Here is a 25,918-nt window from a genome sequence, read left to right on the forward strand (position 1 = left end):
ATTTTACTGAACTTTTGTTTTTTGGATTTTACATGCTCTCTACTATGACATTGGGCATCGGCCTTGGCAGACGACGTTGATGGCATTTCATCGTCTCGGTCATGACTAGTGGCAGCAGCTTCAGCACGAGGTGGAAGTGGATCTTGATCTTTCCCTATTTTACCCTCCACATTTTTGTTCTCCATTTTTTAATGTGTGGAATTATATGCCAGTATCAATAGCAATGGCCTACTACTATATATACTGCGCACAACTGAAATGCACCACAGGTATGGATGGATAGTATACTTGACGACACAGAGGTAGGTAGAGCAGTGGCCTACTGTACCGTACTGCTATATATTATACACTGGTGGTCAGCAAACTGTGCAAAACTGAAATGCACCACAGGTATGGATGGATAGTATACTTGACGACACAGAGGTAGGTAGAGCAGTGGCCTTCTGTACCGTACTCCTATAAATTATATACTGGTGGTCAGCAAAATTATGCACTGTACTCCTACTATATACTACAATGCAGCACAGATATGGAGCGTTTTTCAGGCAGAGAACGTATAATACTGGTGGTCACTGGTCAGCAAAACTCTGCACTGTACTCCTCCTATATAATACTGCTGGTCCCCAGTCCCCACAATAAAGCAGTGTGAGCACAGATATATGCAGCACACTGAGCACAGATATGGAGCGTTTTTCAGGCAGAGAACGTATAATACTTGTGGTCACTGGTCAGCAAAACTCTGCACTGTACTCCTCCTATATAATATACTGGTGGTCCCCAGTCCCCACAATAAAGCAGTGTGAGCACAGATATATGCAGCACACTGAGCACAGATATGGAGCGTTTTTCAGGCAGACAACTTATAATACTGGTGGTCACTAGTCAGCAAAACTCTGCACTGTACTCCTCCTATAATACTGCTGGTCCCCAGGATAAAGATATTTGCAGCCCCCTGAAACAAAGTGAGAGGACGCCAGCCACGTCCTCTCACTATCATTTCCAATGCACGAGTGAAAAATGGCGGCGACGCATGGCTCCTTATATAGAATCCGAATCTCGCGAGAATCCGACAGCGGGATGATGACGTTCGGGCGCGCTCGGGTTAACCGAGCCATACGGGAGAATCCGAGTCTGCCTCGGACCCGTGTAAAATGGATGAAGTTCGGGGGGGTTCGGATTCCGAGGAACCGAACCCGTTCATCACTACCTTAGATACGCCTCTGCCATGCCCCCCCCATTCCTCACACTACAACACCCAGCACCCCACTCATACACTCCAACACCCAGCCCCCTCCTTCCTCAGACACTACAACACCCAGCAGCCCACTCATACACTCCAACACCCAGCCCCCTCCTTCCTCATACACTACAACACCCAGCAGCCCACTCATACACTACAACACCCAGCACCCCCCTCATACACTATAGCATCCAGCCCCCCCCCCCCTCCTTATAGACCCCAACACCCAGACAGTCCCTTACATCATTTTACATCCCACCCTCTTCACATCCACTCACCGGGATGAGAGGGCCTTGTGGCTGCTGGCAGCTTTGTGCTCCGTGCACACACTTCTCCTTCTCCAGAGCAGATCATCCTGCCCGCCGTGCGGAAGAGGGTTAGGGGAGGAGCCTCAAGCAGAGGTAAGCGCCGAGTAATGTAACCCCGCTCTGGCTGCAATGCTCCTCCATGCAGTCCGCTGCCCATCAGCCCAGATCTGGCACCAGCGTTACCCAACATTTTGTCGCACCTGGGCCCACCGCTCGCTAGTTCCGCCACTGATCAGGTAAATACTGCAAAATCCGGTGACGCCTCCGGACACCACGTGCAGCCAATGATGGTACCTTGTCTGCTACTTCCCCACCCCACTCTTCTCCTATTGGGCCGGTGGTGGCTACTAGTGATGAGCGGGTTCGGTTTCTCGGAAACCGAACCCCCCCGAACTTCACGCTTTTTACACGGGTCCGAGGCAGACTCGGATCTTCCCACCTTGCTCGGCTAACCCGAGCGCGCCCGAACGTCATCATCCCGCTGTCGGATTCTCGCGAGGCTCGTATTCTATCGCGAGACTCGGATTCTATATAAGGAGCCGCGCGTCGCCGCCATTTTCACACGTGCATTGAGATTGATAGGGAGAGGACGTGGCTGGCGTCCTCTCCGTTTAGATAGAGAGTGAGACACTTGATTTACTGGAGCATTAGGAGTACTCAGAGAGTGCAGAGTTTTGCTGATAGTTATACTAGTGACCACCAGTTTTATTTATTATTTAATATAATCCGTTCTCTGCCTGAAAAAAAACGATACACAGTCACATACCATATCTGTGCTCAGCCTCAGTGTGCTGCATGATAATATCATCTATGTATATCTGACTGTGCTGAGTAGTGCTCACTGCTCACACAGCTTAATTGTGGGGGAGACTGGGGAGCAGTTATAGCAGGAGTACATATTTAACAGTGCACACTTTTGCTGCCAGAGTGCCAGTGTGACTGACCAGCAGTGACCACCAGTATATTGTCTGCCTGAAAAAGTTAAACACTCGTGTGGTGTTTTTTTTTTTATTCTATAAACGCATTCTGCTGACAGTGTCCAGCAGGTCCATCATTCATTATATTTCTATCTTCTTCATACTAGTAGTTTAGGAGTCTGCAGTGCTGACAGTGTCCAGCAGGTCCGTCATTATATAATATATACCTGTCCTGCAGTAGTGATATATATATATTTTTTATATCATTATCATCCAGTCTATACTAGCAGACGCAGTACGGTAGTCCACGGCTGTAGCTACCTCTGTGTCGGCAGTCGCTCGTCCATAATTGTAGACCTACCTGTGGTGGTTTTTTTTTTCTATCTTCTTCATACTAGTAGTTTAGGAGTCTGCAGTGCTGACAGTGTCCAGCAGGTCCGTCATTATATAATATATACCTGTCCTGCAGTAGTGATATATATATATATTTTTTATATCATTATCATCCAGTCTATACTAGCAGACGCGGTACGGTAGTCCACGGCTGTAGCTACCTCTGTGTCGGCACTGGCAGTCGCTCGTCCATAATTGTATACCTACCTGTGGTGTTTTTTTTTCTTTCTATCTTCTTCATACTAGTAGTTTAGGAGTCTGCAGTGCTGACAGTGTCCAGCAGGTCCGTCATTATACAATATATACCTGTCCTGCAGTAGTGATATATATATATATATATTTTATATCATTATCATCCAGTCTATACTAGCAGACGCAGTACGGTAGTCCACGGCTGTAGCTACCTCTGTGTCGGCAGTCGCTCGTCCATAATTGTAGACCTACCTGTGGTGGTTTTTTTTTTTTCTATCTTCTTCATACTAGTAGTTTAGGAGTCTGCAGCGCTGACAGTGTCCAGCAGGTCCGTCATTATACAATATATACCTGTCCTGCAGTAGTGATATATATATATTTTTTATATCATTATCATCCAGTCTATACTAGCAGACGCAGTACGGTAGTCCACGGCTGTAGCTACCTCTGTGTCGGCAGTCGCTCGTCCATAATTGTAGACCTACCTGTGGTGGGTTTTTTTTTCTATCTTCTTCATACTAGTAGTTTAGGAGTCTGCAGTGCTGACAGTGTCCAGCAGGTCCGTCATTATACAATATATACCTGTCCTGCAGTAGTGATATATATATATTTTTTATATCATTATCATCCAGTCTATACTAGCAGACGCAGTACGGTAGTCCACGGCTGTAGCTACCTCTGTGTCGGCAGTCGCTCGTCATCCATAAGTATACTAGTATCCATCCATCTCCATTGTTTACCTGAGGTGCCTTTTAGTTGTGCCTATTAAAATATGGAGAACAAAAATGTTGAGGTTCCAAAAATAGGGAAAGATCAAGATCGACTTCCACCTCGTGCTGAAGCTGCTGCCACTAGTCATGGCCGAGACGATGAAATGCCATCAACGTCGTCTACCAAGGCCGATGCCCAATGTCATAGTACAGAGCATGTAAAATCCAAAACACCAAATATCAGTAAAAAAAGGACTCAAAAATCTAAAATAAAATCGTCGGAGGAGAAGCGTAAACTTGCCAATATGCCATTTACCACATGGAGTGGCAAGGAACGGCTGAGGCCCTGGCCTATGTTCATGGCTAGTGGTTCAGCTTCACATGAGGATGGAAGCACTCAGCCTCTCACTAGAAAAATGAAAAGACTTAAGCTGGCAAAAGCACAGCAAAGAACTGTGCGTTCTTCGAAATCACAAATCCACAAGGAGAGTCCAATTGTGTCGGTTGCGATGCCTGACCTTCCCAACACTGGACGTGAAGAGCATGCGCCTTCCACCATTTGCACGCCCCCTGCAAGTGCTGGAAGGAGCACCCGCAGTCCAGTTCCTGATAGTCAGATTGAAGATGTCAGTGTTGAAGTACACCAGGATGAGGAGGATATGGGTGTTGCTGGCGCTGGGGAGGAAATTGACCAGGAGGATTCTGATGGTGAGGTGGTTTGTTTAAGTCAGGCACCCGGGGAGACACCTGTTGTCCGTGGGAGGAATATGGCCATTGACATGCCTGGTGAAAATACCAAAAAAATCAGCTCTTCAGTGTGGAAGTATTTCAACAGAAATGCGGACAACATTTGTCAAGCCGTGTGCTGCCTTTGTCAAGCTGTAATAAGTAGGGGTAAGGACGTTAACCACCTCGGAACATCCTCCCTTATACGTCACCTGCAGCGCATTCATAATAAGTCAGTGACAAGTTCAAAAACTTTGGGCGACAGCGGAAGCAGTCCACTGACCAGTAAATCCCTTCCTCTTGTAACCAAGCTCACGCAAACCACCCCACCAACTCCCTCAGTGTCAATTTCCTCCTTCCCCAGGAATGCCAATAGTCCTGCAGGCCATGTCACTGGCAATTCTGACGAGTCCTCTCCTGCCTGGGATTCCTCCGATGCATCCTTGAGTGTAACGCCTACTGCTGCTGGCGCTGCTGTTGTTGCTGCTGGGAGTCGATGGTCATCCCAGAGGGGAAGTCGTAAGACCACTTTTACTACTTCCACCAAGCAATTGACTGTCCAACAGTCCTTTGCGAGGAAGATGAAATATCACAGCAGTCATCCTGCTGCAAAGTGGATAACTGAGGCCTTGGCATCCTGGGCGGTGAGAAACGTGGTTCCGGTATCCATCATTACTGCAGAGCCAACTAGAGACTTGTTGGAGGTACTGTGTCCCCGGTACCAAATACCATCTAGGTTCCATTTCTCTAGGCAGGCGATACCGAAAATGTACACAGACCTCAGTAAAAGACTCACCAGTGTCCTAAAAAATGCAGTTGTACCCAATGTCCACTTAACCACGGACATGTGGACAAGTGGAGCAGGGCAGACTCAGGACTATATGACTGTGACAGCCCACTGGGTAGATGTATTGACTCCCGCCGCAAGAACAGCAGCGGCGGCACCAGTAGCAGCATCTCGCAAACGCCAACTCTTTCCTAGGCAGGCTACGCTTTGTATCACCGCTTTCCAGAATACGCACACAGCTAAAAACCTCTTACGGCAACTGAGGAAGATCATCGCAGAATGGCTTACCCCAATTGGACTCTCCTGTGGATTTGTGGCATCGGACAATGCCAGCAATATTGTGTGTGCATTAAATCTGGGCAAATTCCAGCACGTCCCATGTTTTGCACATACCTTGAATTTGGTGGTGCAGAATTATTTAAAAAACGAGAGGGGCGTGCAAGAGATGCTGTCGGTGGCCAGAAGAATTGCGGGACACTTTCGGCGTACAGGCACCACGTACAGAAGACTGGAGCACCACCAAAAACGCCTGAACCTGCCCTGCCATCATCTGAAGCAAGAAGTGGTAACGAGGTGGAATTCAACCCTCTATATGCTTCAGAGGTTGGAGGAGCAGCAAAAGGCCATTCAAGCCTATACAACTGAGCACGATATAGGAGGTGGAATGCACCTGTCTCAAGCGCAGTGGAGAATGATTTCAACGTTGTGCAAGGTTCTGCAACCTTTTGAACTTGCCACACGTGAAGTCAGTTCAGACACTGCCAGCCTGAGTCAGGTCATTCCCCTCATCAGGCTTTTGCAGAAGAAGCTGGAGACATTGAAGGAGGAGCTAACACAGAGCGATTCCGCTAGGCATGTGGGACTTGTGGATGGAGCCCTTAATTCGCTTAACAAGGATTCACGGGTGGTCAATCTGTTGAAATCAGAGCACTACATTTTGGCCACCGTGCTCGATCCTAGATTTAAAACCTACCTTGGATCTCTCTTTCCGGCAGACACAAGTCTGCTGGGGTTCAAAGAACTGCTGGTGACAAAATTGTCAAGTCAAGCGGAACGCGACCTGTCAACATCTCCTCCTTCACATTCTCCCGCAACTGGGGGTGCGAGGAAAAGGCTCAGAATTCCGAGCCCACCCGCTGGCGGTGATGCAGGGCAGTCTGGAGCGACTGCTGATGCTGACATCTGGTCCGGACTGAAGGACCTGACAACGATTACGGACATGTCGTCTACTGTCACTGCATATGATTCTCTCCCCATTGAAAGAATGGTGGAGGATTATATGAGTGACCGCATCCAAGTAGGCACGTCAGACAGTTCGTACTTATACTGGCAGGAAAAAGAGGCAATTTGGAGGCCCTTGCACAAACTGGCTTTATTCTACCTAAGTTGCCCTCCCACAAGTGTGTACTCCGAAAGAGTGTTTAGTGCCGCCGCTCACCTTGTCAGCAATCGGCGTACGAGGTTACATCCAGAAAATGTGGAGAAGATGATGTTCATTAAAATGAATTATAATCAATTCCGCCGTGGAGACATTCACCAGCAGCAATTGCCTCCACAAAGTACACAGGGAGCTGAGATGGTGGATTCCAGTGGGGACGAATTGATAATCTGTGAGGAGTGGGATGTACACGGTGATATATCGGAGGATGATGATGAGGTGGACATCTTGCCTCTGTAGAGCCAGTTTGTGCAAGGATAGATTAATTGCTTCTTTTTTGGTGGGGGTCCAAACCAACCCGTCATTTCAGTCACAGTCGTGTGGCAGACCCTGTCACTGAAATGATGGGTTGGTTAAAGTGTGCATGTCCTGTTTATACAACATAAGGGTGGGTGGGAGGGCCCAAGGACAATTCCATCTTGCACCTCTTTTTTCTTTCATTTTTCTTTGCGTCATGTGCTGTTTGGGGGGTGTTTTTTGGAAGGGCCATCCTGCGTGACACTGCAGTGCCACTCCTAGATGGGCCAGGTGTTTGTGTCGGCCACTTGGGTCGCTTAGCTTACTCACACAGCTACCTCATTGCGCCTCTTTTTTTTCTTCTTTGCGTCATGTGCTGTTTGGGGGGTGTTTTTTGGAAGGGCCATCCTGCGTGACACTGCAGTGCCACTCCTAGATGGGCCAGGTGTTTGTGTCGGCCACTTGGGTCGCTGAGCTTAGTCATCCAGCGACCTTGGTGCAAATTTTAGGACTAAAAATAATATTGTGAGGTGTGAGGTGTTCAGAATAGACTGAAAATGAGTGGAAATTATGGTTATTGAGGTTAATAATACTTTGGGATCAAAATGACCCCCAAATTCTATGATTTAAGCTGTTTTTTAGGGTTTTTTGAAAAAAACACCCGAATCCAAAACACACCCGAATCCGACAAAAAAAATTCGGTGAGGTTTTGCCAAAACGCGTTCGAACCCAAAACACGGCCACGGAACCGAACCCAAAACCAAAACACAAAACCCGAAAAATTTCCGGTGCTCATCACTAGTGGCTACACAGTTTTCTGATCCCCACCCGCCCTGGGACGGTCGGAGCGGAGGTTCAGCGGCTGACAGTTTACTGTTTAATCTGCCCTGGCCTGCAGCGCCCCCTTCTGCCAGTCTTGCCAGGGCGCCATGGGCATATGCCCTGCTCGCCCTACCTTAGATACGCCTCTGGTCTTGTGTACGTTGCTCCACAGCTCAGGACAGTTCCTAAAATCAGGAATGTTACACAGAATCAGAATAGTTGTCTCTCTTAACTGTATTTGGGGGGTGATTCAGACCTGATCACTGCTGTGTGTTTTCGCGCAGCCGGTGATCAGCGACAGACTGCGCATGCACCGTAATGCGCACGCGTGTCGGCAAACAACAACACGCATCACTGGACAGCGACAGACTGGTGCGATGACAGGAAGAGGACGTTTGTGGGAGGTAACTGACCGTTTTCTGGGAGTGTCAGGCAAAAACGCAGGCGTTTAGAAGCGTTTTCTGGGAGGGTGTGTGACGTCAGCTCTGGCCCCGATCAGCCCGTTCTGTTCGCACTGGACGAGTTAGTCCTGGGCTACGCACACACTGCACACAGTGGATAAATCTTCCAATGGTGAGTGAGGTGCGAACGGATTTGCAGCTGTCCGCTGACTGAGGTTTTTTTGCAGCTCGGCATACACATGTGATCTCACATTTGCACGGTGAATATACACTCCCCTTGGACAGCGACTATCTGAACACAGCACAACAAATTTACAGTAGCAGCCCAGTGATCAGGTCTGAATCACCCCCTGGGAGCATTGACCACCTCCTGCTGCTGGAGACTAAGGGGTCATTCAGATCCGATCGCACGCTAGCTTTTTTTGCAGCGGTGCGATCGGGTCTTAACTGCGCATGCGTATGCTCCGCAATGTGCAGGCGCGCCGGCTGCCAGCGACGGACATCGCCGGACAGCGACAGATCTAACGAAGAAAGCTATCGCACCGGCGATCGCAAGAAGATCGACAGGAAGAGGCCATTTGTGGGTGTCAACTGACCATTTTTAAGGAGTGTCCGGGTGAACGCAGGCGTGTCCAGGCGTTTCAAGGGAGGATTCCTGATGTCAGCTCCAGGCCGGATCGTTGCAGCGGCTGAGTAAGTTCTGAGCTGTGCAGAGACTGCACAAACTTTTGTTTGTGCAGCTCTCTGCACAAGCGATCGCTCCCCTGCACAGCGTTTACCCCCTCCCCCTGTAGGCGGCAACTACCTGGTTGCCATGGGCAACTTCTCCACTGGCTCACTTCTCCACTTTTATCACCGCTTGGTACATGTCCCCCTTAGAGGCCCTGTAGAATCTCTTTTCCAGCTATTATGCACTTGTACAAATCTGTCAGTCTTTGGATCGCTCTTCTCCTTTATCTACATGGCAGCTTCATCAGATTTCCCTAGCATAAGTCAATTCTCAGTTTTGCTGAAGGTACTTTATCATTTTTATTGTAAATGAAGGAAGAGCACCTCATGATCATATATTGCAATTGTTGTTTAACGTCGGCTACACAATATCTAGAGGTATTTGTGGTTGTTATCTGGAGCATTAAGTATTATTTACTATACATTTTTTGTTGGTGTTTTTATATTACAGAATTAAAATTGATTTACAGTATAGTGTTATTGTATTGCCTCTATTCCTGTTTTGACATATTACAAGTGAGCCAGTGTTTCCCTATGCTTAGAGTGGCTTTCTAAATATTTTTACACAAAAGGGCCCATTTATTAATTATCAGGATTTTGGCCCGATAATTAGAATTTCTTAGTGCCGCTATTTGCAGCAAAAAGAAACTCTGTACCGTCCCACTACAAACAGTCACTGGGGCAGATGTATCAAGCCTGGAGAAGTGATAGAGCAGTGATAAGTGCAAGGTGATAACGCACCAATGAATCAGCTCCAATATGTAAACTGACAGTTAGGAGCTCACTGGCTGGTGCTTTATCACCTTGCACTTATCACTGCTTTATCACTTTTCCTGGCTTAAAACATCTGCCCCGGATATGGTGATACAAAAGGGACCGGAAGACATATTTTTATAGTTTTCCTTCCAGTCCCATAGGCAAACGCAGGGGGGTTTCCGGTTACCCGGAAACCCCCCTCCTCTTGGCAAGTGGCTCAAATTATGACCACAATAGCAATGATGTATAATACAGTTACTAGTGCTGCCGCCACATCGTGCAGTTTAAGGGACAGAGGAGAACTGCTGCACATGCCCAGTGGTAGCAGCTTCTTCGACCAAGTTTGCTGTGTGTGTGTGGTCCAGATCCGTGCTCTGGACCAGAGAGTAGCTACCAGGAATAAGAGACAGGAGCCTTACCATGAGGTGGAAGAATGTGTGTTTGGAAAGTGCATTTCTGGTTCTATTATGTTTGTGTATTTATTTATTATGGGATGTTTAACTTTTTCCTGACCACTTATTTATATTATTTATAGTAAATATGTTTGATACAGCCCATACTGTACAGTTTCCAGTACATAAAAAGACTAATGTTTAGGGTTGGTACTAGGTTCTTCTAATGTTCACCTAGACTCCTGCACTTACTCCATTGTTCCGCAGAGTGGAAAATTGTGGTTTGTATTTGGAAACCCCCCTCTAGAAATCCTGCGTTTGCCACTGAGTCCCTTGTGCATGAGGGAGGAAGACATATTCGCAAACACCACAGCCCCGGGTGGAATCAGAGAGAAGGCAAGATGATCTGGCACTCGCTGGCCCGGGAACTCCTGCTGTAGAAAGGCACAAGAAATATGGTGCTGGTGCAGAACTCAGCAGAATTGCGCCAACGCTGGGAATCTTCTCTGTTCCCTGGTGGGTCAATCTGATTGGCATATATCTACAAAGGGTGGCCCGCAGAAGTAATAAGTTAACCCGTAGCGTCCTGGGCCATTCTCACCGGAGAAGCTGAGACCGATCAACTGCCTTGGTGATATGTTTCTGTTAAATTGCGGTGATCTGTTGTTGTTTTTTAAATCACAACAATATTTCTTTAAAAAACATTAAATACATTTAAAAAAATAATCGTAATGATTATTGGGGGAGATTTGTCAACTCTTCTAAAGAGGGCAAGTGCCCAATCAGATTCTTGCTATCTGGTACATTCTATAAAATGATAGCTAAAATTTTATTGGTTGCATGGTGTAGTGGGGTCTCCATGGAGACCACGGTGGTGGGCCAAATCTGGATAGATTCAGGTCCTGTGCACCGATGCAGCTGGACCTGGTAGAGACCCTCTGCAGGATGGCAGACCTGAGCCTCGATGGACAAAGCAAAGTGTCCAATGGAGGCCATGGGACAGTTGTCATTCACGCTCCATGAGGACAATGGCGTGCCTAGAGATTCTATCCCACCACTCACAGCGCTGTATTTTGAAAGAGGTGCCAATTATGGTACGCCACAGTGAAAATCTAAGATGACCATAACCCTGCTCCCTGTCACTGGTTTATATTAGCCTGAATGAGGCAGCGGCTCTCAGTTCATCAGCAGAGAGGAATCATGGAAGAGTTCCAGAAAACTAAAGAAGTAAGATGAGGTTCAGAAGATGGCGGAAGTCCAGGGCTAATGGCAGCCATTGCAAAAGACCCAATATGGAAGAGGGGTCGGTGAACACATCAGAAGTTCTGGGGCAGCAGTGGCTATTGATAAACCAGCCTCTGTTCCCTGGGTGAAGACTGCTGGAAGCCCTGAGGCAGTAGGAGTTGGCCCTCCTCAGACGAACACCTGCGTGAGCTGTCATGGCTGACCCATGACAGGTTCAGCCAAAGATGCAGGAGCAGGTAGAGCCCCAGTCGGTATCCTTTGTTCATTTGTATTAGAATCTGTTTTTAGTACTAGTACCATGGCCATTGAGGGCACTAGGCCCTGAGAATAAGGTAAGGGCTATTGTTAGGCAAGCAAGAGGCCTGGGGTGCTGAGGGCTCTAGGCCCTATATCATTATTTGTACTTTTTGGTCGCTTAGTAGGCAGGCAATATAACTGAGGCACTGTGGGCAATATGCCCTGTATAAGTATTACTGTTGGCCCCTTTTGGTAGGTGGGCAATAGGCTCAAGGCACTGAGGGCACTAGGCCATGTAGAATTGGTATTGGCCCCTTTTAGGTTGGTAATAGGCACAAGGCACTGAAGACACCAGGCCCTGTAGAATTACTGTTCTTGGCCCCTTGTTGGACGGACAAGGGTAGGTTGTTGACAAGCACCTCCTTGTGTATATGCTGTTGTTGGGTGTACCCGCTTGTGTTTATTACATTGTTGTGAGGGACAGCAGTAGCAGGTTGTCAGTAGCTTAGTGTATCACACACACCCAGTATTTTTTTTTTTTCAATAATGATGTTTTTATTAATTTCCAAATATAGAGGAAAAAACAAATAACAAATAAATGTACACGAACATACGTCATATAGAAAGTGCTACATTGAGCTAACACATAGAGCCCGATCATAAACAGCAAATCTGAATTCAGAGGCTTAGTTCACTAATAGTGTACATAGTTTCTTTTAACTATCAATCATAACTATAACCGTAAAAGTAATATGATAGAGAGCTCAGTAGAGAAGAAAAGTGAGAAAGACATAACAAGACAGTGACACACGGGGGAGAGAAATAAAAAAAAAGAAGAAAAACCCTATGTGCAGGGGAATACCTTACTCAGATTGTAACATAAAGGTATGTAGATAAATAGATATAGGGCATCTGTTACGAATGAGTGTTATCAGATTGTGGAGAGTTTAGAATTGCCACATCAATGGGATCACTAAAAATTGCTGAGTGACTCTGGCTCTCCCGGAATTCACTCCATTTAAACCATCTCATAAAGATAGAGGAAGGAGAGGAAGAGTACACACATCCCGCTGTTTCAAAAAGGAAGTGCTTATGGGTATTATTAATAACCGTCTGAATGTGTGGTATGGACTGTGATTTCCACATCTGGCCTATCGCCGCCTTAGCTGATATTAGAATGTGACCTACAATATAATTATCGCAGCTGAGAAGAGCGTGAGGAGAGTAGTGGAACAGGGCAAATAGTGGATCTAGTGGCACAGTCGCTCCTACCACTTCCCCCAAAAGAGAGAACACCTCCGTCCACAGAGGCCTCAGAACTGGGCAATCCCAGAAAATATGTAGGATGGTACCAACATCTCCACACTTTCGCCAACATAGCCGGGATGTCGAGGGCCAGATACGGTGAAGCCTCTGCGGGGTGAGGTACGCCCTATTGCAAAGTTTATAGAACATTTCTGAATGTTGGAGACATTTAGAGATCTTAAAACACTGTGAGGAAATTGTATCCCACTCTTTCTCTTGAAGTACGATAGAAAGATCCCTCTCCCACCTAACCTGCACAGGGAGTTTACCGGTTTTATTCAGAAGAACAATATACTGATACCATCTGGATATCCCACCCCTATGACCCGAGGTAGACAATCTAGAGAGCATATTAGCAGGAAGGGAAAGGGGAAGGGGGCCTCCAGACCTGTCAACATTAGTCTGGAGCCAATGGCGTAATTGTAAGTATTTGAAAAAATCATGCTTTGATATCCCAAACTGAGACTGAAGCTGAGAGAAGGGGGTCAGACTATCATTCAGGAAAAGATCCTTCAATCTCACAACACCAGCGTCAATCCAGGAGTCTAATATGAGATCAGGGATAGTGCAAGCAATGGTTCTGATAGAGAGGTCCGCTGCCGGTAATGCAATAGTTGGGTCCGATATAGCCACTGAGTGCCATGATTTCAAAGTACATCTAATCGCGTCCCCAGGGCCAGTCCATTTCGGAACATTATTTATCGGCAGTAGAAATAGATCTGTAATGTTAATCGACCCTAAAAAGGATTTCTCAATGACTACCCCTGGTTTGGGGGAATGGGTGGCATACCAGTCTCGGGCCTGACTAAGAAGGCAGGCGGAGTGATATGCATCTAAGTTGGGGTAAGCAACCCCGCCAAAGCACTTGGGCAATGACAGAACCTGCCTAGAGATACGCGGCCTAGATCCCTTCCAAATGAAGTGTGATAGAATTTTATTAGCCCTAACACTAAGCTGTTTAGGGAAGCTGCGGGGGATGGCCCGAAACAGGTAAAGGAGTTCAGGAAGTAGTACCATCTTTGTTGCAGAGATACGCCCCAGCCAAGAGATTTCATGTAAAGACCATTCTTTAATCAATTTATCGAAGGCGCTAAACAAAGGTGAGTAGTTACAGTCATACAGATCTCTGTCAAGCGATAGATGTATACCTAAATATTTAATAGTTTTCGCTTGCCAAGCATACCTGTACTTATCCTTAAGTAAAGCCAGGATATGTGGTGGGATGTGGAGCGGTAGTGCCTCCGTTTTGGATGTATTCAGTTTGTAGTATGATATTTTTTGAATACCCATCTAATATGGCATGGAGACCGATAAGGGAGTATTCAGGGTTGGTCAAACAGAGTAAAATATCATCTGCGAAAAGGTTGATTTTATGACGCAATCCTCCTATCTCGGGCCCCGAGACCCTCGTATCAGACCTAATAGTCTCAGCCAGGGGTTCAATAGCCAGGGCAAAATTAAGGGGAGACAAAGGGCACCCCTGTCTGGTGCCATTGAAAATATCAAAACCCCTGGATAGACACCCATTAACATACACCCTAGCAGAGGGGGCAGAATATAAAGCCAAAATGGAATCCAGAAACCTTCCCTGGAAGCCAAACTTACCCAGGACTGATCTCAGATACCCCCAGTGTAACCTATCAAACGCCTTCTCAGCGTCCAGCGATAGGACGAGAAGGGGCGTCCTATTAGCATCACAATATTCCACGACATTATAAACTCTCCGAGTGTTGTCCGGGGCCTGCCTGCCCGGGACGAAGCCAACCTGATCAGCAGCTATAAGGGAGGGTAATAGAGGGCAAAGACGGTTAGCGATAACCTTAGCAAAAAGCTTTACGTCTTTGTTCAACAGAGCTATCGGTCGGTAATTTTGAACGGATGTGGGAGATTTACCCGGCTTAGGGATAGCCACTATCCGCGCTTCAAGCATCTCTCTCGGGAACCTCCCAGACTCCGACGCCTCTTTGAAAACTGCCAATAACACTGGTGCTAAATCTGCTTTATACGTTTTGTAGAAATTAGACGGAAATCCATCTGGCCCAGGCGCTTTATGACGTGGAAGACCGTCAATAGCTGCCTCAAGTTCAGGGATAGTCCAGGGTGAGCTGAGGGACAGGCAGGCCTCAGAGTTCAGTGTAGGTAGGGACAGGTCTTTTAGAAAGGACTGGATTTCAGCTTCAATGGGTTGGGGAGTATTAGTATCTGCCTGAAGGTTGTAGAGTTGGGAGTAATACTCTGCAAAGGTGTCTGCTATATTATAAGGGTCAGAGACTCTTGAGCCCGTAGGGGAATAAACAAAATGAAGTCTGGCCTTAGCTCGCTGGCCTCGCAGTTTCCGTGCCAAGAGACGCCCTGCCTTATTTCCAAATACGTAAAATCTCTGATTTAATCGTGCGAGATTGCGTTGTACTTCCCGAAGAGAAAAAATGTTCACCCTTTCCCTTGCGGCAAGCAAAAGCTTAAAGGCAGTTCTATTCTGCGGGTCAGCTTTATGGGCTAATTCTAATTTTGCAACCTCTCTTTCAGCCGAAAGACGTTCAGCATTTTGGGAGCGTTTTAATCGTGAAGCGGCCTGAATGGCAGCCCCCCGCATTACAGCCTTACAAGAGCACCAATTATTAAAGATCGAAGTATCTTCGGGTTTATTAGTTTCTAAATATAGCTTTAAGGTTTGCTGCATGGCAAGTGAAGCTTCCTGATGGCATAACAGGAAATTTCCTAGTCTCCAAGGGCCCGGTGAGACTCTACGGTCCCCAAGTTTCCACACCACCCTCAGTGGAGAATGATCAGACCATGTCATTGGTAATATATCAATTTTCATGATGGCCGGCAGTGACATTCTGTCAGTCAGAACTAGATCGATTCTAGAATATGAGGAGTGGACATGCGAATAAAAGGAGTAATCTCTAACAGTAGGATGTTTAGTTCTCCACGTATCGTAGAGATCGTACTCTCCTAGCAATTGTCGAAGCCCAAGGGTATAAACAGGGGAGGTTCTGGGTTTAGCTAAGGGGCTTCTAGTGGGGAGAGATCTATCTACAGAACGGTCTACAACTAAGTTGAAGTCCCCCAGAAGCATGACGGCACCTTTAGCTTGTTTCTGTATCAGGGAGAATAGTTTTCTACAAAATGAGAGTTGACCAGAGTTAGGTGCGTAGCAGGAAGCCAAGGTAACAGTAGTATCCTCGAGCTGTCCAATTAATATTAAATACCTGCCTTCGGGGTCTACTAGTTGGGATACGAGAGTGAATGGGCTGTCACGAGAGAACAGTATAGCCACTCCGGCCTTTTTTACGGGACCATTAGCCATATAGCAGGTGGGGAAATGATTATTGCAGAATCTGGGGGGTCTAATTTCCTAAAATGAGTTTCCTGGACAGCGACCACCTTTGCCTTCAGTTTGCAGAAGGAAGATAAGGTCAATTTACGCTTCTGTGGGGAATTCAATCCCTTTACATTCAGTGATACCAAATTAACCATGATAAATTAACCAGGAGGAGGAGCATCCGCTGAAGCCAAAAAATACCATTAAAGAGGTACAGTACCCTGAACACAGAGTGAAAGAAAAAAAAAGCATGGGGGGGGGGGGGGCGAGACACAAAGGGAGACACACAGGGGAGGACAAAGAGAGAGAGGAGAGAAATACAGTACACAAAACAAAGAAAGCCGACTCCGTGTAGAGACGAAGTCATAGTAAGACGCCAAAACATACAGCGCCTCACCCAGCGAGGTTGGGAGGTTAGTGGCCAACCTCCCCGCAATCAAATAACCAAAATTTTGTAAACATTATAAACAGACAATCGTACATGGCATAACAAAGAAATGTTGTTAAGAATGGAATGATAGGCTAATTTGTCACAGGGTCCCGGAACCGGCAAAGAGTAATACTGTAATTACAGCAACAAGACGGCTCAAAGGGGAGCTTACAAACCAGACCCGAAACCCGTGACACAACAACTAACTATCTTGTAGAAACAACGCAAGTCCTATAGATGGCCATTCTTGGCAGGGAAAGTACCGCAGTGGGAAGGGCCTACTTCCCAGCCGTCGACCAGTCCGGCTGAAGTCGGCGGTCAGGGGAGCCGGCTCCTTGATCTCCAGCTATATTCCATTTGTGAAGAAGTCTCATACCGTCCTCGACCAAAGACACCACAATAGTTGAACCTTCTCTAGAAATCAATAAACGCGTGGGGAAACCCCATCTATATATGATTCCAGCTTTCCGAAGGGCCGTGGTGACGGGCTGAAAGGAACGCCTCCTGATCAGGGTGTATTGTGATAGATCTCCAAAAAGTTGAAGCTGGCCCAAAGCTTTCACTGTGTCAGAGGTAGAGATGAGCGGGTTCGGTTCCTCGGAATCCGAACCCGCCCGAACTTCATGTTTTTTTTCACGGGTCCGAGCGACTCGGATCTTCCCGCCTTGCTCGGTTAACTCGAGCGCGCCCGAACGTCATCATGACGCTGTCGGATTCTCGCGAGGCTCGGATTCTATCGCGAGACTCGGATTCTATATAAGGAGCCGCGCGTCGCCGCCATTTTCACTCGTGCATTGAGATTGATAGGGAGAGGACGTGTCTGGCGTCCTCTCCATTAGAATAGAGATAGATTAGATAGAGAGAGAGAGATTGTGCAGAGTCGCAGACAGAGTTAGTTTACCACAGTCAGTGACCAGTGCAGTTGCTAGTTAACTTTTATTTAATATAATATATCCGTTCACTTCTCTCTGCTATATCCGTTCTCTGCCTGAAAAAAAAAACGATACACAGCACAGTCAGTCACACAGTGTGACTCAGTCTGTGTGCACTCAGCTCAGCCCAGTGTGCTGCACAGTCATCAATGTATAAATTAAAAGCTTATAATTAATTGTGGGGGAGACTGGGGAGCACTGCAGGTTGTTAGCAGGAGCCAGGAGTACAATTATATTAATTAACAGTGCACACTTTTGCTGCAGGAGTGGTGACCAGTGCCTGACCACCAGTATAGTATTGTTGTATACTACTAATATCTCTTTAAATATCAACCAGTCTATATTAGCAGCAGACACAGTACAGTGCGGTAGTTCACGGCTGTGGCTACCTCTGTGTCGGCACACGGCAGGCAGTCCGTCCGACCAGAATTGTATTATTTATTATTATATACCTACCACCTAACCGTGGTTTTTTTTTCATTCTTTATACCGTCATAGTGTCATCCTAATTGTTACGAGTATACTACTATCTCTTTATCAACCAGTGTACAGTGCGGTAGTTCACGGCTGTGGCTACCTCTGTGTCGGCACACGGCAGGCAGTCCGTCCGACCAGAATTGTATTATTTATTATTATATACCTACCACCTAACCGTGGTTTTTTTTTTCATTCTTTATACCGTCATAGGGGTATATTTACTAAGCTCCCGATTTTGACCGAGATGCCGTTTTTTCTTCAAAGTATCATCTCGGTTAATCTCGGTCATTTACTAAACACTAATCACGGCAGTGATGAGGGCATTCGTAATTTTTTGCAAGTTCAGGTAAAAAATTACGAATGAATACACCATCGGTCAAAACGCGGCTGTTTAAGTATGAATCTCGGTCATTTACTAAGAAGTGCAAAGCCAAAAAAGAACAAACACTGCCGTGAAAAATTTCAACTCGTAAAAAAGTGCTAAAAAAAAACAGAACTTTTTTTTTAATTCGTGATTGGATAGGCATGCACGGATCCATGAGATCCGTGCATGTATATCAGTGGGAAGGGGTGGGAAAGTGCTTATTTTTTTAAAAAAAATTGCGTGGGGTCCCCCCTCCTAAGCATAACCAGCCTCGGGCTCTTTGAGCCGATCCTGGTTGCAGAAATATGGTGAAAAAAATGACAGGGGTTCCCCCATATTTAAGCAACCAGCATCGGGCTCTGCGCCTGGTCCTGGTCCCAAAAATACGGGGGACAAAAAGAGTAGGGGTCCCCCGTATTTTTAAAACCAGCACCGGGCTCCACTAGCTGGACAGATAATGCCACAGCCGGGGGTCACTTTTATACAGCGCCCTGCGGCCGTGGCATCAAAAATCCAACTAGTCACCCCTGGCCGGGGTACCCTGGGGGAGTGGGAACCCCTTCAATCAAGGGGTCCCCCCCCCCAGCCACCCAAGGGCCAGGGGTGAAGCCCGAGGCTGTCCCCCCCCATCCAATGGGCTGCGGATGGGAGGGCTGATAGCCTTTGTTGTAAAATAAAAGATATTGTTTTTAGTAGCAGTACTACAAGTCCCAGCAAGCCTCCCCCGCATGCTGGTACTTGGAGAACCACAAGTACCAGCATGCGGCGGAAAAACGGGCCCGCTGGTACCTGTAGTACTACCACTAAAAAAATACCCAAAAAAACACAAGACACACACACCGTGAAAGTATAATTTTATTACATACATACACACATACATACATACTTACCTTATGTTCCCACGCAGGTCGGTCCTCTTCTCCAGTAGAATCCAAGGGGTACCTGTTGAATAAATTCTACTCACGAGATCCAGGGGTCCAGGCTCCTCGGCAAATCCAGGGATAATCCACGTACTTGAATAAAACAAAAAAACGGTTGCCCGACCACGAACTGAAAGGTGACCCATGTTTGCACATGGGTCACCTTCCCACGAATGCCAGAAACCCACTTTGCCTTCTGGCTAAGTGGGTTTCTTCAGCCAATCAGGGAGTGCCACGTTGTAGCACTCTCCTGATCAGCTGTGTGCTCCTGTCCTCACTGACAGGCAGCACGCGGCAGTGTTACAATGTAGCGCCTATGCGCTACATTGTAACCAATGATGGGAACTTTCTGCTCAGCGGTGACGTCACTTTAGGTCAACCGCAGGGCAGAAAGTTCCCATCATTGGTTACAATGTAGCGCATAGGCGCTACATTGTAACACTGCCGTGTGCCGCCTGTCAGTGAGGACAGCAGCACACAGCTGATCAGGAGAGTGCTACAACGTGGCACTCCCTGATTGGCTGAAGAAACCCACTTAGCCAGAAGGCAAAGTGGGTTTCTGGCATTCGTGGGAAGGTGACCCATGTGCAAACATGGGTCACCTTTCAGTTCGTGGTCGGGCAACCGTTTTTTTGTTTTATTCAAGTACGTGGATTATCCCTGGATTTGCCGAGGAGCCTGGACCCCTGGATCTCGTGAGTAGAATTTATTCAACAGGTACCCCTTGGATTCTACTGGAGAAGAGGACCGACCTGCGTGGGAACATAAGGTAAGTATGTATGTATGTGTGTATGTATGTAATAAAATTATACTTTCACGGTGTGTGTGTCTTGTGTTTTTTTGGGTATTTTTTTAGTGGTAGTACTACAGGTACCAGCGGGCCCGTTTTTCCGCCGCATGCTGGTACTTGTGGTTCTCCAAGTACCAGCATGCGGGGGAGGCTTGCTGGGACTTGTAGTACTGCTACTAAAAACAATATCTTTTATTTTACAACAAAGGCTATCAGCCCTCCCATCCGCAGCCCATTGGATGGGGGGGGACAGCCTCGGGCTTCACCCCTGGCCCTTGGGTGGCTGGGGGGGGGGACCCCTTGATTGAAGGGGTTCCCACTCCCCCAGGGTACCCCGGCCAGGGGTGACTAGTTGGATTTTTGATGCCACGGCCGCAGGGCGCTGTATAAAAGTGACCCCCGGCTGTGGCATTATCTGTCCAGCTAGTGGAGCCCGGTGCTGGTTTTAAAAATACGGGGGACCCCTACTCTTTTTGTCCCCCGTATTTTTGGGACCAGGACCAGGCGCAGAGCCCGATGCTGGTTGCTTAAATATGGGGGAACCCCTGTCATTTTTTTCACCATATTTCTGCAACCAGGATCGGCTCAAAGAGCCCGAGGCTGGTTATGCTTAGGAGGGGGGACCCCACGCATTTTTTTTGGGGATTTTACATTGTTTAATTAAAAATAAAAAATAAAAAGAACCCCAGCACGGATCACACAGATCCGGCCGAGATTGATTGTAAAAAAAAAACGGCAGTGTTTTGCTAATCACTGCCGTAAAATTAGGTAAAAAAAACCGAATGACATCGACATCGGAAGAAAAGAAAAACACGAATACGACAGCTTAGTAAATCCATCGTAATAAATTCAAAAAGTTGCAGTTTTACACTGTCGATGTCATTCGTGATTGAACTTTGACCTATTTTCGGAAATTACGAATGTTAGTAAATGTACCCCATAGTGTCATCCTAATTGTTACGAGTATACTACTATCTCTTTATCAACCAGTGTACAGTGCGGTAGTTCACGGCTGTGGCTACCTCTGTGTCGGCACACGGCAGGCAGTCCGTCCGACCAGAATTGTATTATTTATTATTATATACCTACCACCTAACCGTGGTTTTTTTTTTCATTCTTTATACCGTCATAGTGTCATCCTAATTGTTACGAGTATACTACTATCTCTTTATCAACCAGTGTACAGTGCGGTAGTTCACGGCTGTGGCTACCTCTGTGTCGGCACACGGCAGGCAGTCCGTCCGACCAGAATTGTATTATTTATTATTATATACCTACCACCTAACCGTGGTTTTTTTTTCATTCTTTATACCGTCATAGTGTCATCCTAATTGTTACGAGTATACTACTATCTCTTTATCAACCAGTGTACAGTGCGGTAGTTCACGGCTGTGGCTACCTCTGTGTCGGCACACGGCAGGCAGTCCGTCCGACCAGAATTGTATTATTTATTATTATATACCTACCACCTAACCGTGGTTTTTTTTTCATTCTTTATACCGTCATAGTGTCATCCTAATTGTTACGAGTATACTACTATCTCTTTATCAACCAGTGTACAGTGCGGTAGTTCACGGCTGTGGCTACCTCTGTGTCGGCACACGGCAGGCAGTCCGTCCGACCAGAATTGTATTATTTATTATTATATACCTACCACCTAACCGTGGTTTTTTTTTTCATTCTTTATACCGTCATAGTGTCATCCTAATTGTTACGAGTATACTACTATCTCTTTATCAACCAGTGTACAGTGCGGTAGTTCACGGCTGTGGCTACCTCTGTGTCGGCACACGGCAGGCAGTCCGTCCGACCAGAATTGTATTATTTATTATTATATACCTACCACCTAACCGTGGTTTTTTTTTTCATTCTTTATACCGTCATAGTGTCATCCTAATTGTTACGAGTATACTACTATCTCTTTATCAACCAGTGTACAGTGCGGTAGTTCACGGCTGTGGCTACCTCTGTGTCGGCACACGGCAGGCAGTCCGTCCGACCAGAATTGTATTATTTATTATTATATACCTACCACCTAACCGTGGTTTTTTTTTTCATTCTTTATACCGTCATAGTGTCATCCTAATTGTTACGAGTATACTACTATCTCTTTATCAACCAGTGTACAGTGCGGTAGTTCACGGCTGTGGCTACCTCTGTGTCGGCAGTCGGCAGGCAGTCCGTCCATCCATAATTGTATTATTATTATAATATATACCACCTAACCGTGGTTTTTTTTTCATTCTTTATACCGTCGTCATAGTGTCATACTAGTTGTTACGAGTATACTACTATCTCTTTATCAACCAGTGTACAGTGCGGTAGTTCACGGCTGTGGCTACCTCTGTGTCGGCAGTCGGCAGGCAGTCCGTCCATCCATAATTGTATTATTATTATAATATATACCACCTAACCGTGGTTTTTTTTTCATTCTTTATACCGTCGTCATAGTGTCATACTAGTTGTTACGAGTATACTACTATCTCTTTATCAACCAGTGTACAGTGCGGTAGTTCACGGCTGTGGCTACCTCTGTGTCGGCAGTCGGCAGGCAGTCCGTCCATCCATAATTGTATTATTATTATAATATATACCACCTAACCGTGGTTTTTTTTCCATTCTTTATACCGTCGTCATAGTGTCATACTAGTTGTTACGAGTATACTACTATCTCTTTATCAACCAGTGTACAGTGCGGTAGTTCACGGCTGTGGCTACCTCTGTGTCGGCAGTCGGCAGGCAGTCCGTCCATCCATAATTGTATTATTATTATAATATATACCACCTAACCGTGGTTTTTTTATACCACCTAACCGTGGCAGTCCGTCCATAATTGTATACTAGTATCCAATCCATCCATCTCCATTGTTTACCTGAGGTGCCTTTTAGTTCTGCCTATAAAATATGGAGAACAAAAAAGTTGAGGTTCCAAAATTAGGGAAAGATCAAGATCCACTTCCACCTCGTGCTGAAGCTGCTGCCACTAGTCATGGCCGAGACGATGAAATGCCAGCAACGTCGTCTGCCAAGGCCGATGCCCAATGTCATAGTACAGAGCATGTCAAATCCAAAACACCAAATATCAGAAAAAAAAGGACTCCAAAACCTAAAATAAAATTGTCGGAGGAGAAGCGTAAACTTGCCAATATGCCATTTACCACACGGAGTGGCAAGGAACGGCTGAGGCCCTGGCCTATGTTCATGGCTAGTGGTTCAGCTTCACATGAGGATGGAAGCACTCAGCCTCTCGCTAGAAAACTGAAAAGACTCAAGCTGGCAAAAGCACCGCAAAGAACTGTGCGTTCTTTGAAATCCCAAATCCACAAGGAGAGTCCAATTGTGTCGTTTGCGATGCCTGACCTTCCCAACACTGGACGTGAAGAGCATGCGCCTTCCACTATTTGCATGCCCCCTGCAAGTGCTGGAAGGAGCACCCGCAGTCCAGTTCCTGATAGTCAGATTGAAGATGTCAGTGTTGAAGTACACCAGGATGAGGAGGATATGGGTGTTGCTGGCGCTGGGGAGGAAATTGACCAGGAGGATTCTGATGGTGAGGTGGTTTGTTTAAGTCAGGCACCCGGGGAGACACCTGTTGTCCGTGGGAGGAATATGGCCGTTGACATGCCAGGTGAAAATACCAAAAAAATCAGCTCTTCGGTGTGGAGGTATTTCACCAGAAATGCGGACAACAGGTGTCAAGCCGTGTGTTCCCTTTGTCAAGCTGTAATAAGTAGGGGTAAGGACGTTAACCACCTCGGAACATCCTCCCTTATACGTCACCTGCAGCGCATTCATAATAAGTCAGTGACAAGTTCAAAAACTTTGGGTGACAGCGGAAGCAGTCCACTGACCAGTAAATCCCTTCCTCTTGTAACCAAGCTCACGCAAACCACCCCACCAACTCCCTCAGTGTCAATTTCCTCCTTCCCCAGGAATGCCAATAGTCCTGCAGGCCATGTCACTGGCAAGTCTGACGAGTCCTTTCCTGCCTGGGATTCCTCCGATGCATCCTTGCGTGTAACGCCTACTGCTGCTGGCGCTGCTGTTGTTGCCGCTGGGAGTCGATGGTCATCCCAGAGGGGAAGTCGTAAGCCCACTTGTACTACTTCCAGTAAGCAATTGACTGTTCAACAGTCCTTTGCGAGGAAGATGAAATATCACAGCAGTCATCCTACTGCAAAGCGGATAACTGAGTCCTTGACAACTATGTTGGTGTTAGACGTGCGTCCGGTATCCGCCGTTAGTTCACAGGGAACTAGACAATTTATTGAGGCAGTGTGCCCCCGTTACCAAATACCATCTAGGTTCCACTTCTCTAGGCAGGCGATACCGAGAATGTACACGGACGTCAGAAAAAGACTCACCAGTGTCCTAAAAAATGCAGTTGTACCCAATGTCCACTTAACCACGGACATGTGGACAAGTGGAGCAGGGCAGGGTCAGGACTATATGACTGTGACAGCCCACTGGGTAGATGTATGGACTCCCGCCGCAAGAACAGCAGCGGCGGCACCAGTAGCAGCATCTCGCAAACGCCAACTCTTTCCTAGGCAGGCTACGCTTTGTATCACCGCTTTCCAGAATACGCACACAGCTGAAAACCTCTTACGGCAACTGAGGAAGATCATCGCGGAATGGCTTACCCCAATTGGACTCTCCTGTGGATTTGTGGCATCGGACAACGCCAGCAATATTGTGTGTGCATTAAATATGGGCAAATTCCAGCACGTCCCATGTTTTGCACATACCTTGAATTTGGTGGTGCAGAATTTTTTAAAAAACGACAGGGGCGTGCAAGAGATGCTGTCGGTGGCCAGAAAAATTGCGGGACACTTTCGGCGTACAGGCACCACGTACAGAAGACTGGAGCACCACCAAAAACTACTGAACCTGCCCTGCCATCATCTGAAGCAAGAAGTGGTAACGAGGTGGAATTCAACCCTCTATATGCTTCAGAGGTTGGAGGAGCAGCAAAAGGCCATTCAAGCCTATACAATTGAGCACGATATAGGAGATGGAATGCACCTGTCTCAAGTGCAGTGGAGAATGATTTCAACGTTGTGCAAGGTTCTGATGCCCTTTGAACTTGCCACACGTGAAGTCAGTTCAGACACTGCCAGCCTGAGTCAGGTCATTCCCCTCATCAGGCTTTTGCAGAAGAAGCTGGAGGCATTGAAGAAGGAGCTAACACGGAGCGATTCCGCTAGGCATGTGGGACTTGTGGATGCAGCCCTTAATTCGCTTAACAAGGATTCACGGGTGGTCAATCTGTTGAAATCAGAGCACTACATTTTGGCCACCGTGCTCGATCCTAGATTTAAAGCCTACCTTGGATCTCTCTTTCCGGCAGACACAGGTCTGCTGGGGTTGAAAGACCTGCTGGTGACAAAATTGTCAAGTCAAGCGGAACGCGACCTGTCAACATCTCCTCCTTCACATTCTCCCGCAACTGGGGGTGCGAGGAAAAGGCTCAGAATTCCGAGCCCACCCGCTGGCGGTGATGCAGGGCAGTCTGGAGCGACTGCTGATGCTGACATCTGGTCCGGACTGAAGGACCTGACAACGATTACGGACATGTCGTCTACTGTCACTGCATATGATTCTCTCAACATTGATAGAATGGTGGAGGATTATATGAGTGACCGCATCCAAGTAGGCACGTCACACAGTCCGTACTTATACTGGCAGGAAAAAGAGGCAATTTGGAGGCCCTTGCACAAACTGGCTTTATTCTACCTAAGTTGCCCTCCCACAAGTGTGTACTCCGAAAGAGTGTTTAGTGCCGCCGCTCACCTTGTCAGCAATCGGCGTACGAGGTTACATCCAGAAAATGTGGAGAAGATGA

Source organism: Pseudophryne corroboree, chromosome 8 (genome assembly GCF_028390025.1).
Source record: "Pseudophryne corroboree isolate aPseCor3 chromosome 8, aPseCor3.hap2, whole genome shotgun sequence".
NCBI lineage: Eukaryota > Metazoa > Chordata > Amphibia > Anura > Myobatrachidae > Pseudophryne > Pseudophryne corroboree.